This window comes from Lutjanus erythropterus, chromosome 6, assembly GCF_056507025.1.
Source record: "Lutjanus erythropterus isolate fLutEry1 chromosome 6, fLutEry1.hap2, whole genome shotgun sequence".
Classification (NCBI taxonomy): Eukaryota; Metazoa; Chordata; class Actinopteri; order Lutjaniformes; family Lutjanidae; genus Lutjanus; species Lutjanus erythropterus.
The window spans coordinates 39,347,102-39,365,364 of record NC_139322.1 but is presented as its reverse complement, the minus strand read 5'-3'; positions in this window follow the sequence as shown (position 1 = coordinate 39,365,364).

Genomic DNA, 18,263 nt, shown 5'->3' with positions numbered 1-18,263 from the left:
ATCAAAAACATATTCAAAAATATGCGTAGATCTATAATAACTACTATCTTCTGACAAACTATAAATCTGTATGTGTGAATTTAAAACCAGTTTATATAAGCCAATCTTCTCAAAACATCACATTGTTTGATTTGTTTCTTGGCACTTTTGTCTATATCTTTTTCATTGAAAAGTTTGGTATTTTGTGGTATGTTGAGTGGTATAGATCAGTACAAAATCATTTGTTAAAAATTCTAGTCAAAGGTTCATATAAACAAATCAAAAACTATTTTTTTTGGAAAACATTGGTTTATAAACTTGGTTTGAGACTTACATCTCATACATTTTAGGTCATTTATTACAGATCTATATTTTGTCAGAAGATTGGTGTATCAATTCAACATTAACTTGAATTGCGTGAATTGTATTTATCACAGCTCTATACATATTTTACAGTACGTTTTTAATGTATTTTTTTTAAATTAATCTATATATTTTTTTCTTTTAAAAGTTTGGTATTTTTCAGATTGGTATAGATATGGATTATATCATTTGTAAGGTTTATATTACCTGCTTGGTAAGTGTCACATGGTGACATGTGAGAAGCAGGAAGAACCTGGAGCTTGAAACATCTAGCAAATAAGTACTGTAAATAGGAGCTTTTTGGTGTGCAGGTCTCTCATTCTCTGATCTAGTGGCAGTGAGATTTGACTGTAATCTTTCAGAAGCACAGTGAGAAGTAGTTAGATTGTTATGCAGTCAAAGAACTTCGTATGGTCAGGGTCAGCACAGATGGATGTCTTTATCAGAGGACGCTGCTGGTCATTTCCTGTTTCCTACCAACAGTCAGTGGGCCTCATTTACTAACTGTTCTAAGGAAGAACTTTCTTGTGAAATTCTTGCGCAGTTTTCACTAAGATTCTGGGAGTCACTAATGTTTTCTAATGTGGGATTTGTTCTTAGGTAAGAACAGAATCACTTAAGACCCCATTACACACAGACTTTTTTTTTATATTTTGTGAACATTTCCAAGTTTTACAAAGCTTTATGTTTTGTTTTTTTTTTTAAATAAATAACTAATTTGACTTTACGTTGTCATTATTTATAGCTTACCAAAAAATCAAACAGGTTTCAGTGCATCTTTATCTTATATATATATTTTTAAATGTGTATAAATTTCTGGGCTTGTCCAGGACAGATCTGAGATCAGACATGGGGCAGGTGAATGGGGATTGTGTGCACACCTTAGAGAGTGTTTGCCTTCATGGGAGTTCATCTGATTAAAAAAAATATAGCCATTGTGTTGACCCTTTTTGGAGATTAAATGATGCAATATTTGGTCTGTACTCCAAAAGCAAATGTTTAAAATTTGAATCTTTGGAATCTTTAAAATTCTCTGGAACTGTTTGAAAGAACAAATTTAAGAAAATAAAGTGGTGATATTGGTGAATGAGGTCCAGTTACCCTGGCTACTTTAAAACTTTGCAACACAACTGATCTCAACCACAGATCATGTATTAAAGAGAATCTCAACATATTTATTATACACTCCAACTCGCTATTTTGACTGCCGTACTCATTTTTCCATGTGCAATTGCTACATATTGCTCCTTTAAAAAGAAAAAGGTGGACTGCATTAACTGAGGCAGCCATAATTTGGAACAATGCTGTGATATTAAAATAATTTTAAGGGATACTGTAAGTCATGAGTTGTATGACAGGAATGTTTTTCACATGAAAGAGAGCCTCTTTTCTTTAGGGTCGAAACACAACACACAGTTTGAACAACGTTTGATGTAACTTAAGCAGGTCCAGCAGCCACCTTTTTTTTTTCTGTTCACACATTTTCCTCAGCTTGTGTTGAGCCTTGCAGCAGTTTTCTCCTCTGATCACAGTGAGTGGAGGGGTGCCTGCAAGGGAACTTGTTCTTTTCCTTTGTAAAAGGACAAGGTTTGAGTAGCCTCTTTTGCGTGGAATACATCAAGGCCAGATAATAGCCCTATTGAAATTCAGATGTGATATTACTGGGTGGTAACAAGTTTTCTGCTTCACATACTTGTTGCACTCTGCAGAAAAATAATTGAAAATGCTTTTGGAGCAGTGTTTGGCCTGAAAATGGTCAAATTAAAAGATGAAAATCAAGACAAAATTATAGAGTAGTGAAGTAGAAGTGGACCTTATTAAAAATGTAGGTCAGTTGACCCTAAGCCCCACCCTCCTTAGTTACTGTTGCTACACCTGTCAAGCTTTCCTTTCTTGCACTGCACATATGCAGTTTGCAGTGATAGTGGTGGCAGATTAAACAGAAATTGGGAATCATTGTTGAAACATGAGGTTTTGATTTCTTAGAGAAGTAAACAAAAGCAGCGTCTTATTTCTAGCAAACGATTGTGGATTTTGTCGGCTGACTCTCACAAGCAGATTTCATGAGTGTGGCTGGCAAATATGTCACTGTGTAGCTAAACTCTTTGATTCAGGTAAAAAGTCTCCAGCTGATGTTTTAATGTTTCCATCCAAAGTGTATATGTAAACTTTTTTTTAAAGATCCACTGTGTTCACCAGCTCATCACTAACTGTGTCCATATGCTGTTTGCTGTTGAGCAGTCAGTGTACAGTGGGTCTGTCAGAGCAAAACGGTAAAGTAGTGGGCTGTAAATCCAAATCAGTGAGCTTAAAGAGACTTAAAAGGTCTGTAGAGCTGAGGACAACTAGAGAGTTGGTGATGATACAAGATTAAAACAAGTAGGTAAAACAGGTAAAAGATGTGACACAAGTGGAAAATTATCTAAAAGACATAAAGATGTAACAGGACGAAAATGGTGCAAAAGACATAATAAGACAAAAATGACATAGCAAACATAACAAGACAAAAAAAACGACATAGGATGTAGCAAGACAAAATGTAAGACATTACAAAGCCAAAAACATAAGATGAAAATGCTGTAATAAGATATAAAAAGACGAAAGGTATAAGATGTAAGATGAAAGTGATGAGTCGGTAGTGCAAAACTGTGTACTGACAGGCTGTAAATCCAAAAGAATGAGCTGAAAGAAATTAGGAGAACTAGAGTTGGCGATCATATAATACAAAAACAACATAAGATGTATTAAGAAAACAATGTCATGAGAGGGAACAACACGAAAGGAAAAGGATGTAATGTAAGATGAAAATGATGTAAAAGACAACAAGACGTGACAAGATCAAAATGCTGTAAAAGACAGGACAAAAACGACATAGCAGGACGCAACAACACAAAAATAATGTAGTAGACGTAAGGAGATAAAAATGTTGAAAAAGTGACATAAGACTCGGCAAACAATGTGGCAAGATGAAAATGACATAAAATACCTAAATAGCCAAAAAACCCATAAAAAAGTAAAAGACAACAACAGAAGACATAATAAGATGAAAACGATGCAACAAGGCGAAAAGTAAAAGGTGTAACGTATGATAAAGATGATGAGAAGGTAGTGTGCAGTGGGTCTGTGAGAGTAAAACAGTAAAGTTGTGGGCTGTGGATCCAAAACAATGAGCTAAAAGGCTCTGTAGATCTGAGGAGAACTACAGTGTTGGTGATGACTCTCTATAGGGTCGTCGCTACAAGTGACACCTTACACATTAGTTAGTGTTATTTGACTCATTTTGAATACGAAATACGAAATATTAATTTGATTAGAAATTGCAGGTGAAGGCTTCAAGAGAAGGACTGCTGACTAATATCGTTGATTTTTAAACAAATAAAAACCCAGTTTACCAGCTTGTATTTTAAACTTCCTTTAGGTGTGATGATTCACCTGCATTCAACAGTCTGTACGTTTTGCGTGGAGCTCAAGTCTTTGGTGTTAACACTCAAGTGGAGATAAGCATCTCTGTCTTCTCAGTCTGGGCTGCAGCAGATAGAGCTTGGGCTGCTCTGATAAACACTGAAAGGGCGACTCGCTGTTATCTGAGCCTCCACCAGGCCGGCCTGGACGAGGGAGAGTCCATGTTAACGGAGAGGTAGATGGGGAAATGGAGGGATGAAAACATAGGGGTGATAGGTAGGTAGGCAAGTAAATTGGAAAACACATTTTTATGATTTTCTTTGTCAAAAGAAATCAGTTTTACTGGAGACACAAAGGGCAGTTTACTTGCCTGAGGAGGACCAGTTCTCCTGTGTATAGAAGCAAAGATCGAAGCAGTAGTGCTTTTTTGACAAGCAGTGCTATGTAAACTCTACCAATGGGACAGCAGAGACACAATGTTCAGCAGTCCACTATGCAAAAACAATGTGACATTGTGACAGCACACATCTCCGCTTTCATTTCCCCAAAGACCCTGACCGTTATTCACAAAAGAAATTCAGGTCTTTTCAAGTGGGTCTGTGGGAATTGGGAGCTATGTTTGTGCTAGCTTATACACCTGCAAACACTCAGCAGGAAGCAGTGGCCCCCACTGGTGGACCCATGTTGTGGAAAAAATGCAGAAGTGCCCTATTGGATGCCCATATGGTGGATAAAATGTGTAAAGTGCACTCCAGAGTTCCCATCCACTGAGAAAAATGTGCTGAAGTGCCCTCTTGGGTGTCTTTTCTGTGGAGAAAATTTGGTAAAGTGCCCTGTAGAGTGCCTGTACAGTGGAGAACATGTGCTAAATTGCCCTCTCTGGTGCCCTTGCAGTGGAGAAAATGTGAAGAAGTACAGTGAGGAAACTGGGAGAAAGCGTGCTAAAGTGCCCTCTAGAGATGCACCAATTGCAATTTTCCTAGCCGATTCCGATTTCTGGTTTTTATAAGGCTCTGACCTGCCAATTCCGATTTTGACGGATTCCGATTTTCAGTCTTTCTAAGAATTGTAATTGACAGCATTAACAAAGTTTTTTGTAACTTTTCTTGTAAAAATTAAATTAGATGTTCATAATATGACACTGACTATTAAATATTAATTAAAAACTATTTAAAGTTTCTCCAGAGTCCTCCAGGTTACAGCCAGGGCTCATTATAGTTTTACATTAAGATTATGAATCAGCTGATTGTGACTGATGTGATCTCCTGTGGAAGCAGATGTAAACAAACTGGAGACGGACTTTGCTGTGAGAAAAACAGATGCAGAAGTTAAAGGAGTCTGGATGATAAAATGTTTGAGGAGACACATCAACACAGGTTGTTTATTCTTCATCCAGAACAGGAGGTGAGATTTTAACTGTCCCTCTGTGAACAGCAGTCTGCTGCTGGCTAACATTAGCCTGAAGAGCTACAAAGTTTACGGCTGTTTTGCGACATTATCAGCTGCTCTGTCTCGTTGTAGACTGTCTGTCTTCTCTTTATCCTGTTCTTAGAATCTGTCACTGACACCAGCTTCATGCAAGCATGTGTCTGAGTGTGTAGCTGTTATCAGCGCTGTGTTGACATCACGGTCAGTTTGTCTGCTGCGTGCATGACGTGACCATCGTGCAGAAGGTGTGTAACAATGACGGGCACAGAATCGGATATGTGATGCTGACCGGCCGGTCACCGGTCAGGGCCGGTCACGCTGAAAACCTGAAGGTTCCGGTCTCTGGCTGGTCAATCGGTGCATCTCAAGTGCCCTCTGTTGCCCTTCTAATGGAGAAAATGAGGTAACGTTTTTTTTAAATCAAACTATTTCAGCATAAACGTGCTGCTACAGCCTTTTTATTTCTTTGCTCTTACTTGAGTCCACCACTGAGCTCAATTAATTTCTTTCAGAAACAGCGGGTCCTTGCTATAGCAATGAGCAATGCCCCAGAGTGCAGCCTCTCTATCCTCCCAACAACAGATGTGCATACTGAGCCAGATTCATGATAGGATACATCTCTATTCATGTCTGCATATTTTCAGTCCGTTTACTGTAGTGCTCATGGTACACATGTACATTTCCCCATGGCTGCTGCTTTTGAATCCAGCTGACCTGTAAACAAAAACACTATAGAATGTGTAATGTGCATATTCAGTATGAGAACAAGTGTACACCCACATACAGTATACTTCACAGATATGTATTTTACTATTGTATGGAATTATATGTACAAGGGAGAATAATAGAACATGATGATATATTTTGCTGTTTTTCCACTGCTGATTCTGGCATAATTCACTTATGATCATACTCGATGCACCGTACAAATCACTGTATTTTGACAGCAATCAATTCAAATCAAGTTAATCAGTTTTTTCTTTTCCAATTGTTCACTTTTTGCACCTTTCAGAAGCAGGAAAAAATGTTGCCTTGTGTCACCTTGCATCATTTCGCATTGAGTTGCATCACGTTGTGTCACGTCACATTGTGTTGCGTTGTATCGCATTGTGTCGCATCCAATTGTGTCTTTCTATTTGGGTTCAGTTTCAATATGAACCAATGATTTGTTAGTTTTTGCTGTTTAGTAAAATAAATTCTGAATGAATGTTTAACAAGTTGCTGCTTTGATTCAGTCATGAACTTAATAAATTAATAATTACATAAATAGTAATACAGTATAGATATTTTACATACTTATTTTTCAACAAAGGAGATTTTAGTAGATGTATTAATAGAAAGAATTTTGTTTTACTTTTTTCAGTATGTCTGCTCCTGTAGCTGGTGTTGCAGTGGTGTCATCATTTAGCTTTCATGTCTTATAAATGTGAGTTATTTGGTCAGGTGTGAGGAAATAACCCTCATGATAATATTGTGATGCCATCAGGCTTTTCTCATCTTAATGTAACTATGACACTATTCATCTGCAGAAGTGAGAAGTACAAATACTTCATTACTAAATTTAAATATATTTTTATTTTTTGGCAACTTGTTATTTTTACTCCCTACATTTTAACACAAATATCTGTGCTTTCTACTCTTTACATTTTCAGAACTGGCTTGTTACTTTAGTTTTAATGCATTTGAGGGGAGTCATTGATTATTTTTAATTTGCATCACTGTGTGCTGCCTTCCTAACAGACTAACCTAAATGGATGATTCCTTGGTGTATCCATCAGTGCATCTCACACACAATGGACATAATAAGATGAAGATGACAAAAAATTTAATGGGATGAAAATGGTTCAACAAGACAAAAGAAGACAAAACAAGGCAAAAGTAAAACACATAAGACAAAAGCGTTGTATAAGATATAACAAGATTAAAATAACATACAACATAACAAGACAAAAATGACATAATCAGATGAAATGACATAAGAGTTGACAAGAATAAAATGATGTAACTAATAAGACGTAACTACATGAAAATAATGTAAAAGACTTAAGAAGGACATAATATAAGAAGTAACAAGATGAAAATCAATTCAAGATTAGAGGATTTGGGGCATATGAAACACCAGAACCTGAATTTTAATATTTTCCTGTTATTGGCAAGATGAGCAATCTGTCTGAGGTTGGTGCCCCGGAATATTGTTGTTTACTCTTTTGTCTAATGCCTGGCTCTTCAGTTTTATCAGTTTCCATTTCTCTGGAGTCACTACCTGTGGATGAGCAGTGAGTGTTGACTCCTCAAACTCATTCATGGTTATATTCAAGTATGCACTGGTGAAGCCCCTTAATGAACAGAAGGGTGAAGTGATTATACATATATGCTTCTACCTTTTCTTCATAAAGAACATTTATAAATCTCAAGGACTGATCATGTGGGTTAAAGGCCTGATGTATAGTCACAGGATGGATGAATGAAAATGACATTCAGATGATGAGTGGCATGAATCTAGTCAGTGTGAAATCTCTGTAAACAGGGAATATAGATGTTTGACAAAAGCAGATAAATGTTTACCTCCTGCAGCTTTCATATAGACCTTGAGGCATCAGTGTGTCCTCAGCTACAACTCATCCTTCATAAACACACACACACACACACTGGTAAAGGGGAGAGGGCAATTTTAAATTAAAAAGGTTAATTTCATTCAGTACAGTTAAGACATGTTGACCCACAAATTACCAATAAAATCAGAGGATACTGTCATCAGTTGTGCAGACCATTCATTCATTGACTGACTTGTATGGTACCAGTAAAGGACTAGTGTGTTGGATTTAGCTTACCACCACACTACCACATTTTTGTTTAAAATCGGCATTTTAAAACGAAAATGATCTCCATCCAGTGGGGCATTTTGGCGCCATTTCAGGAAGAATCTCCATCCATACCAGATGAAAACAACATAACAATACAATAGGAGATACCACATTCATAACTGACCATTGGGGACAGTGAGGGAAGGAGGAGGGCGGTCAAGATGTGGTTCATGGGGCTTATTGGAACATGGCTCCCGCACATCACCGAGCCATGTTTCAGGTCCGTCCAAAAAAATCCTGAACACAGAAATCATAAACAACAGTTTAATGGTCTATCTCCACAATTCAGTACTACATAGTTTCAGTTTTTTCACATTTTCAGCAACTGTATTCTAACATGTATAATGTGTTTAGAAGAAAAACTCCCATTTTCCTTTGCACAGACTTGAATAGCTAAATAACATGGGGTATTAGCACTCGCTACATGTCACTGCTAAACTGTGGTGGCTCTGCAGTGTCAGACAGAGTGGTGAGTAAAGAAGGCACACTGACTCCCAGTGTCAATTTAGAGAACATAACGGTGCCCATAGTAGGATTAGGTGACTGGATGGATATATCGTCTATTGACAATGGGCCAAATCTATTGCTAGTTGCATTTTTTGGCAGATTTTTGGGCCGATATTTGTCATTTTATTTTGCTAATATAATGGTCTGCAGAGTGACAGCCATTGCACCACAGTGGCGCAGTACGCACCCACTCAGCTGACCATGAGTGCTCTGAGCTGGGTGAGGAGTGAGAGGAAAACAGCCTGCAGAGTCAGACTCTTTACACTCTTTTCACACAGTGAATTAAGGATTTAATTTGACCAAACCAGAGCTGGTGATTGTTGGAAGAGTGGACAGACTAAAGACGGTTGTGGTGAGTTTAACATGTTTCATGTGGAGTTTGAATGAAGTGTGTTTTACAAGGAGATAATGAGCCAATTAAACTCATCTTAGTCTGATAAAAGACAGAAACTTGCATTCAGTAGTTGTCCAGTTGTATTTCTCTGTTCAAAAGGGAAAATAAGTCTGAGAATATTTGATTTCTTGACACTTTGTGAGTTTATTTTGTTACTGGGTGCAGTGAATGTATGCAGTGTATGTAACATAGTGAATTTGCTGCTTGCGCACGTCTCCCAGCTGAGACTTGAGATATCGCCAATCGCAGATTGATGGGCTGACGATGGTTGTTTGGACAATGTTAACATATCGCCCAACCCTAGCCCATAGTGAACATAGTGGCCTTGGCTAAAACAAAATGTGATTTGGTTTTTGGAGTAATGTTTAAGTGTACAGGTGCGACGTAATTAACATTTGACTTGAATAAATCTAACTATAAGTAAGCAATTTTGCCCTTGAAATGTCCTGGTTAGATTTCATTGCAACTGTAGTTTGTGCATCTGATGGTTTTGCAGCAGCATACTGTACATGCAGGGTTAACATGTGGACATTCTGTTTATGATCTGTTAGTTATCGAACATTGAGCCAGTGTTGTTTTAGTCTCAAGTATCGTTTGGTATGTGCTTTCGTTTGCTTCCTTTTTTCCAACACAGATAAAGAATTTTCCCAGGGACATGAGAGGATTAAAGTGAAGATCCTGAGATCTAAAATGGGGAGCGATCTCTCCATCTTTGTTTGCAGCAGATAAAGAACATCCATGTGTGCACGTCTCATTGTACATACGTAGAAACCGGCAGTTACGCCCTGACAAAAGCCGCACTGAAATTGTTTATAGAAGGTTCTCATGGATGAAATCCTTTTGTGATCTGAAAAAGATTGTGTGTGTATGTGTTGAAGGGGGTGGGATTGTATGTATGTGTATTTAGGTATGCTAGCATGCGTTTGTGTATTCATGCACGTGAGTTTACACAGCTGTCAGTGCAGTTGTGCCTCCCTTTGGCAATGAAAGACGCTGATATCAATTGTCCAGTTAGATTACTGCTCCAAAGCAACAAGATTTCCTCTTAGTCAAACATTCACAGCATCATTATGGATTTGGCTGCCGAATGCAAACAAATTGCTCCTGCAAGTGTGGACACATTACAAACAACTGTTGCTATCCCCTTTGATGAAAAGGACTACAAAACAAGAAGTGTTAACCACAAGCCGTGGTGGTGTAATCACTCCCGGGCCTAATTTTAGAGGATATGCAGAGTTTTTTTGAATGAAGATGTCCCTCTGCGGATTTGGGTAGAGACATAGACAAAGCTTGACGGTCTCCTGAGACAGGGTGGATAGGGAAAAGAGGGAAAAGAAGAAGAAAAGAGGAGGGAGAAGGGGATACGAGAGCTCGAGGCCAGAAAAGACAAGCTAATTAGACTTAATACTCTGCTGCACAGAGAGAATAACAAGAAAGCAAGTGAAAGAAATAAATGGAAACCAGCGATAACAGAATGTCTGAAATGTAACCAATTCTCAAAAGACACACGATGGTGCAAATCCAGAGACTGATGATACTTTAGTTGTTGAATTTGCGTTGGATTGTAGATCTGTCTCCATCATACACACAGGCAAAGGTAAAGTTTGTGTAAGAGACAGATTGAGGCGATCTCCCAGAGAAACAGAAGGATTGGCTTCAGTGTGCTTCATTTAAACTGAACTATGGTGCCATTCCACTGAAGAAAACATGAAGCGGTGTGTTCTAAGGTGCCCTTCCAAAGGAGAAAACATGGTGAGATGCCCCTTAGGCTGCCCTTTCAATGGAGAAATGTGCCGTAGTAAAGAACCCTCTAGCCTGCCCTTCCAGTGGAAGAAAACGTGGTGAAGTACCTTCCTGTGGAGAATATGCGACAAAGTGCCCTCTATGGTGCCATGGCTGTGGTGAAAACATGAAGAATTGCTTTCTAGGGTGCCCTACCAGGTGAGAAAAAGTGGTGAGGCTGCCCTGTCAATAGAAAAAAATGTGGTGTAGTGAAGTGCTCTCTAGGGTTCTTCCAGTGGAAAAGCCATGATGAAATGCCAACCATGGTGCCTTCCAGTGGAGAAAACGTGGTGAAGTTCCTTCCAGCATGCCTTTCCAGTGGAAAAAAGGCAATCAATTACATTCTGGCGTGCCCTTCCAGTGTAAGAAATAGGGTAAAGTGCCTTCAAGGGTGCCCTGCCATTGAAGAAACCATGGTGAAGTGTCTTCTAGGGTACCTGCTAGGTTGCCCTTTCACTAACAAAAATGTGATGTAGAGAAGTGCTCTCCAGGGTGCACTTTTAGTGGAAAAAATGCGCTCAAATGCATTCTACCATGCCTTTCCAGTGGAGAAAATGTGATGACATGATTTGTGTGGTGCCCTTCCAGTGGTGGAAACACAAAGAAGTGCTTTCCCTTCTCGTAGGAAAAAAGTGAGAAAGGGCCCTCCATGGTGCCCTTCCAAGTGCTCTCTGAGGTCCCTTTTGGTGGAGACAGCATGATCAAGTGCTCCCAAGGGTACCTTACTAGGGACAAAAAAGAAAAATGTTTTCTAGGGTCGCTCCAGTGGAAAAAACACTTAAGAAAATGTGGTGAAGTTCCTTCCAGGAAGCCTTTCTAGTGGAGAAACCTTCCAATAAGAATTAGTGCTGTCAATCGATTAAAATATTTAATCACGATTAATTGCATTACTGTCTGTAGTTAATCATGATTAATCCAAAATTAATCGCACATTTTTTATGCATTCAAAATGTACCTTAAAGGGATATTTTACTTTTTTAATTTACAATGTATATGTATTTATTTATTTCTTAAGTATTATTATTGTTAATAATAGTTTATTTCTTGAATAAAATCTTGTCCTCTGAGGAAAAAAAAATCCTCACCTTTATTCAGCTCATTCTATATAATGATGAAACAGTGTTTTTGTATTAATGCAGCAGGATCATTTACATCAGTGAGGATGTTTTAGACCACAGCAGACAGCAAACTGCACACTGACACACACCGAGGAGATGAAGAGGAGAGACAGAGTCTGGACTCTTCATCATGACTTACAATAATGCAGCACAGTGACAAAAGTTTTGTGGAGGAGACAAGCGTCTGTCAGTTTGGTCTTACAGAGACAGATATTTTAATCTGTAGAGTTTTAAACCACAGAACTGTACAGTAACATCAGGATTCATCATCAATAAAGTTTTTATATCGGTCAGTACATCACACACTCACCCTCCCTCCTCTCTGCAGCTCGTCTCTCCTCCCTCGCTGTCATGATCAATCAGCATGAAGTAATTAAGTATTTAAAAGTCAGACTTGGAGTGAAAATCATGCACCACAGAAGTGTGTGGTAACATTATGATTCATGATCATGAAAAGTTTTTATATCAAGTTGAGACATCCATTCATATTCACACTCTCTCTCTCTCTCTCTCTCTCTCTCTCTCTCTCTCTCTCTCTGCTGAGGGTCAGCTTTTCTTTTAACTTTTACCTGGTTTCAGCTCGATCAGCACTCGCTCCTCTCCCTCCTCCTATACTTCTTTGTCTTTGCACCGAGCCAGTTGCCTGTTTACATTTTCAGGTGACAGAGGCTCGCTTCATCACGACTGCAAGCTGATTCATTTCCGGCTGCTGATCCAAACAATGGGTTAAAAGGAATTTACGTTAACGCATTATTAATGTGTTAACTTTGACAGCCCTGGTAAGAATACAAAGAATTGCCCTCTGAGGTGCCCTTTCAATGGAGAAAACACAAACAGATGCCCTCTTGGGTAGGAGGAAACACGATCCAGTGCCCTCTATAGTGCCCTTCCTGTAGAGAAAACTAGAGGAAGTGCCCTCCGTGGTTCCCTTCCAGTGAAGAAAACATGCTGTGCCATATAGGCTGGCCTACGTGGTAGACAATGACTTGGTACCTCTAAATGGTTAAACACTAAGAAGTTCTTTGTGTTTTTGTTCCTGAAGTGTTGTAGTTGTTGTACTTTAAGACACATAATAGAACAATTTAATATAAACCAGGGATTGTAACTGTTTCAACATAAGCACATCACAACTTTAATCGAGTTGATGCCCTTTTTGTTTTTTGCCCCTGCCCCTCAGACAGTCCACCGCTGGTCTTGAGTGTCGAAAAAGAAAAGAGTTGATGGATTTGGTCAGTAAATGTCCTGAACATGTGTCCTTTAGCTTTGATGGAAATAGAATGGGTTGTAGAGTAAATCAGGGGAAATAGCTAACAGTATTAATATAGCAGATTTGGTGAACTAGTATAATTAATGTTGTTCATTGTCCACCATGATAATGAGATTTTGAAGCTGATGTTGCTGCAAGACAGTTTCTCTTCATTGATCTCTGTGTTCTCTGCTGGTGAAGACGTGAATAATTCAGGGAACTCAGATACAGTAAAACCAGCTCCTCTATTGTTTCCCTCGCTCTGGTTGCCATGGTCACACAGCAAGACACGGCAGAAAGTTGAACCACAGTAGAAAGTTGAACCATAATAAACTTTGAATGCGTCGAACAGCTGTGTGTGTTAATGAGAGTGGCAGCTGCCCTCTCAGTCTGCCCGCCTTCTGGAAGCACCTCTACATGGCTAGACTGTCAAGAGCATCTTTACAGAGTCTTCAAGGCACAAGGTGTCAGCACCACCTTTAACATCTCTGCTGGTACACTTTAAAGACAGAACACCACCCCCAAACCTCCCCGTGATAAAGACTGGTGTATGACATAATCATGATGTGTGACAGCCGTGGGGAACGTTGCATCAGCCAGACAGAAAGGACCCTGGATGAGAGACTGAATGATGATCGTTGAATGTCCATCCGGGTTAATTTTGGATTTAAGTCAGACGGGACTTTTGCTAATTGGATCGAAGCCACTTTTGGAGGCTTGGATGTGCGCAGATGTGTGGCAGCCCGGATTGGTCTAGCTGTCTTTTGTGTTACTAACAACACGCCACACAACGATGACATCAAATCTACGTGTGTAACAAAGACTTCAAGCAGAAGTGCAAATTCAACTTGTTTACTGAGGTTAAAGTGAAAGAGCACAGGCTCTGAAATATACTCAAAGTATAAAAGTAAAAAGAAGTCATTTTTACTGTCTGTTTCTGTGCTAAACTAACCTCACCTCACCTTTTCTCTGCTGTCAAGTCTCTGTCTCCTGTCTTGTTATGTCCTAGTTTTTAGTTTAGTTACGTCTCTTTTGTTTTGTTAGTTGTTAGTTCTAGGTAGTTTTTTCTTGGTATATATTTTATTTCTTTTATGCTGTTTTTTCGTCTTGTTACATCTTTTTACATCTTTTATATCATTTTTTTGTCTTGTTACATCGTTTACTTTGTATTTCATCTTGTTACATCTTTTTTGTCTAGTTATGTCTTTTTCTCTTGTTTTGTCTTTTTCATCTTTTAATGTCTTTTTCTTGTGGCTTATGTCTTTTACACCATTTTTTGTCTAGTTGCATCTTTTTTCTCTAGTTATGTCATTTTTGTGTCATATTTGTCTTGTAACATTTTTTGTTGTTTTTCATTTGTTATGCCTTATGTTTTTTTTTCTAGTAATGTCTTTTTCATCTTGTTACACAAGTCTGTGTAACAAAAGACTAAAAGTAGAAGTACAAGTTCAACTTCTGTACTCGGGTTAAAGTGAGAAAATACAGGCTCTGAAAACTACACCAAGTCTAAAAATAGAAAGTGTCTCTCTTAAGGACATTTCTACCAGCTGTTTGTGTGCACAGCTGAACCTCACCTTTTCTCTGTCTCCCTCTCTCATCTTGTTACATCCTTTATGTAGTTGTTTGTGTTGTTGTGTCTCTTTCATCTTATTAGTTTTCCATCTTGTTACATCTTTTTTTGTCATGTTTGTTTGCATTGTTACATTGTTTTTATGTCTTCTTTGTCTTTTTACACCTTTTACGTAGTTTTTTGTCAAGTTATGTCTTTTTGGTCTTGTTGTGTTTTTGTTGTTTTATGTTGCTTTCATGTTATTATTTCAAACTGATACACTATGCACCGATGGATACATGGAAAAATCATCTCTACGTATTATTCACCTGTCTGCTGAGGTTTAAATCAGTCTTGATGTTGGGAAGGAGGTGCGCAATAACAAAAAATAAAAATGGTCAATAATTCCACTCAAATACATTGAAACCAAAGTAACAAGCCTGTTTTCAAAATGTAAGAAATAGAAAGTACATATTTTTGTGTTAAAATATAGGGAGTAAAAGTAAAAAATAAATGTCAGAAAAATAAATACTCAAACTCTACTGAAGTACAGTACTACTTACTTTCCACCCGTGGTGACAGAAGAGCATCAAAGTGGCTGAGCACTGCAGTGTCCACCAGCCTTGTCTGTTGCTGAGTTTGTGGTGAGATGGAGGAATTCTGTGCCGTTACTTGACACTGCTGTTGATGGGAATGTAAAGATGATGGACCTCCATTTCTTATGCTTCCACACTGGAAAGCTTTGTCATTAGGGTTTGTTTACTGACCCCTATGTTGTTACCACAGCAACCCATGCAGATAGGTTGGGATGTCTGGACGCAAATCCAATCTCATCACTTGCAAATAACAGTGTAAACAGTCTGAAAGACTGGATTCAGGAAATAAATCTGATTGCTGGCAGTCTTAACAGAGGTAGCATGTCAAGACTTTTCCTAGTTCTGGTTGTTGATTACTAATTCAAAGTATCACATATATTAAAAGTCACTGGAGGTATTATCCTCGATGTTATGACCTGAATTATATTGGCTAAAACCAGCCAATATGAGCGGGATGAAATCTGAGCCATTCTTCCATTTTTGGAATCTTGGATATGAAAAGTAATTTGTGAAGACAGGAGGTCTTTGGGCTGATCTGTCGGGCTAACCGTGCCCAGCCACAGCACATTAAGATGAAGGGGAGGAAAAACACAAGCCAGTGGAAATCTGTTTATAGCCTCCTCGCTCTCGACTACACATCTCCCTCTGACGCATTAACCAGCTAATTAACAACCAGAGCGTTCTAATTGATGTGACTCCGCTCTGACGTTCCTGGGAGGGGGTTTGGCTCTGTGAAGGTGAGACTTCACACTCAAAGGTCGGAGTTCATGGAGCAAACAGAGGCAACCACTGGATGTGACGCAGTACACTGAACCGAAATAAAACGGCGCAGAGGGTCACAGTTTTACGATCATGACAGATTTGGACTAAGGACTTAAGTAGTAAGAATAAAGCAACTCAATACCTAAATCTATTAAAAGGGTATAAAAGCAAGTCATATGCGGGGCTCCATGGACGATGGATTGCAGCTGTATGGAGAGGAGATGAAGCACAGAGTAAGAACACTTCAGAAGTAAAGAAATAAAGAGAGAGCAAAGGATAAATCAGGGTAGACAGATAGAAAAGGGGAAAGGAGACAATAAGCCACAAATGCTTGAAGGACCAAAAGAAATTTGAGAGCAATGGTGTAGAGGGTAAATTGCATGTGGTTAAGAATACAGTAATTGTCAACAGTCACACAAGCAGAACGGGCAGAGATAACTGTGGGTAAGGCGGAATTACAGACCAGCTGTGCAGCACTGCAAACCCTTCCCCCTCTTACCCAGTGAATTTACTGCTCCTATATGCTATATGAAGTGCCGCAGTCTAATGACGGCAATGGTAATCAGTCAGTTCATTCATTTGTCCAGCACACTGGTCCACACGATCATAATCATTACTATAAAAATTGCTGTGAATATTACTTGTTCACACAAGATGATTGCTAACCTTAGCAATAGCATCTTTGGAGACCTGAAGCAGGTGGACGACAGAAGATGGAAAAGGTCACCAAAATCATTAGGAATAATCTTCCTTCTAAATAAATGTCCACAGAAAACTACATGTCAGTGTGGCCAGAAGTTGTAGTGATATGCTGCTCTGGATCAAGTTCAGACAGACAGACAGACAGACACGCTTATGGACATGATTAGACGTGCAGTGTGTGCTCAAGTTAAAACAGTGGTGTGTAAAAGTAAAAGCAAAAGGTACAAAGTTGAGGTTACAGGTTACTTACAAATTCAGTAGGGTGTATTGCAATGTAAGAAATGTAATGTTGATGTTGACATGAAGTTAACTGCTTATTAAAGCAGAAAAACCACATGAATTTCATATGTGCAAAATCACATGTGAAATATGTGGAACACATGTTAAATATGTTCTTTGCACATGGGACACATGCAGTTTTGGAATGGTGTAATGTGTATATTCCTGTGTGAAACACATGCCACATGTGGTAACAGGTTTCCTATATGTGATCACATGTGGCCACATGTGGAAAACATGGGAAATTCGTGTTTTTTTTCTCTAAAGGACCAACTTAAAAGGCCAAAAGGCCACGAGCTACAAGCAGATATCAATGACATTAATTATATCACACATGAAAAGTATATAAAGTTAACTAGCCAACTATATTTTCATCTACAGTGTGAGCCGCCTACTTCAATGTGCTCATGGAGGTTCGAAGAGGAGTTTTTAAAAGCTGAGATCTTACTGGTTGATTCCACTGGGCAGGCCACGTCTGCCTCACAGTTTTGATCCGTCCGTCACACGGCTGCCTGTTCCACCAGCAGCATTTCAGTGGAGCATTTTGCCCACCTGATTACGTCAACTTGCTCAGATGTAGTTGATTTTGGCCTTTTTCCTTACTTTGTGTGTTTCTATCATGGATAAGCAGGTTACATAGGTAAAGAGTTTTATTTTCTGCCTGTTTTTATGTTAATGAGTCTGGAGGGACTTCCTGCTCCACGTGTCTGTTGAAAATAAAGTCAGCGAAAATTTGAAGTCGAGCAGAGTAGAGAGCCGTCTTTGGGATGCACCGAAGTGCTGCTGGTGGAATCACACCAACACTTTGTTCAATAACAGCGGTCAGCTCTGGCTGATATGGTGCAGCCATAACGTGAGGAGGTGCGGTGGTTGGATGTCTCAAACAAATGCCAGACTTTCATGCAGGGGACGGGGTTCATGTCCTGTGTGAAACCATCAGTCGATGACTTCTTTTTAAAACATAATATAAGTTACACACATGCCAAAATACAGAATCTACACCCCTAGGTGAAAATGTCCAAATTGGCCCGAAAGTGTAAATATTTTGTGTGGCCACCATTATTTTCCAGCACTGTCTTAACCCTCTTGGACGTGGAGTTCACCAGAGCTTCACAGGTTGTTACTGGAATCCTCTTCCACTCCTCCATGATGACATCACGGAGCTGGTGGATGTTAGACACCTTGCACTCCTCCACCTTCCTTTTGAAGATGCCCCACAGATGCTCAATAGAGTTTAGGTCTGGAGACTTGCTTGGCCAGTCCATCACTTTTACCCTCAGCTTCTTTAGCAA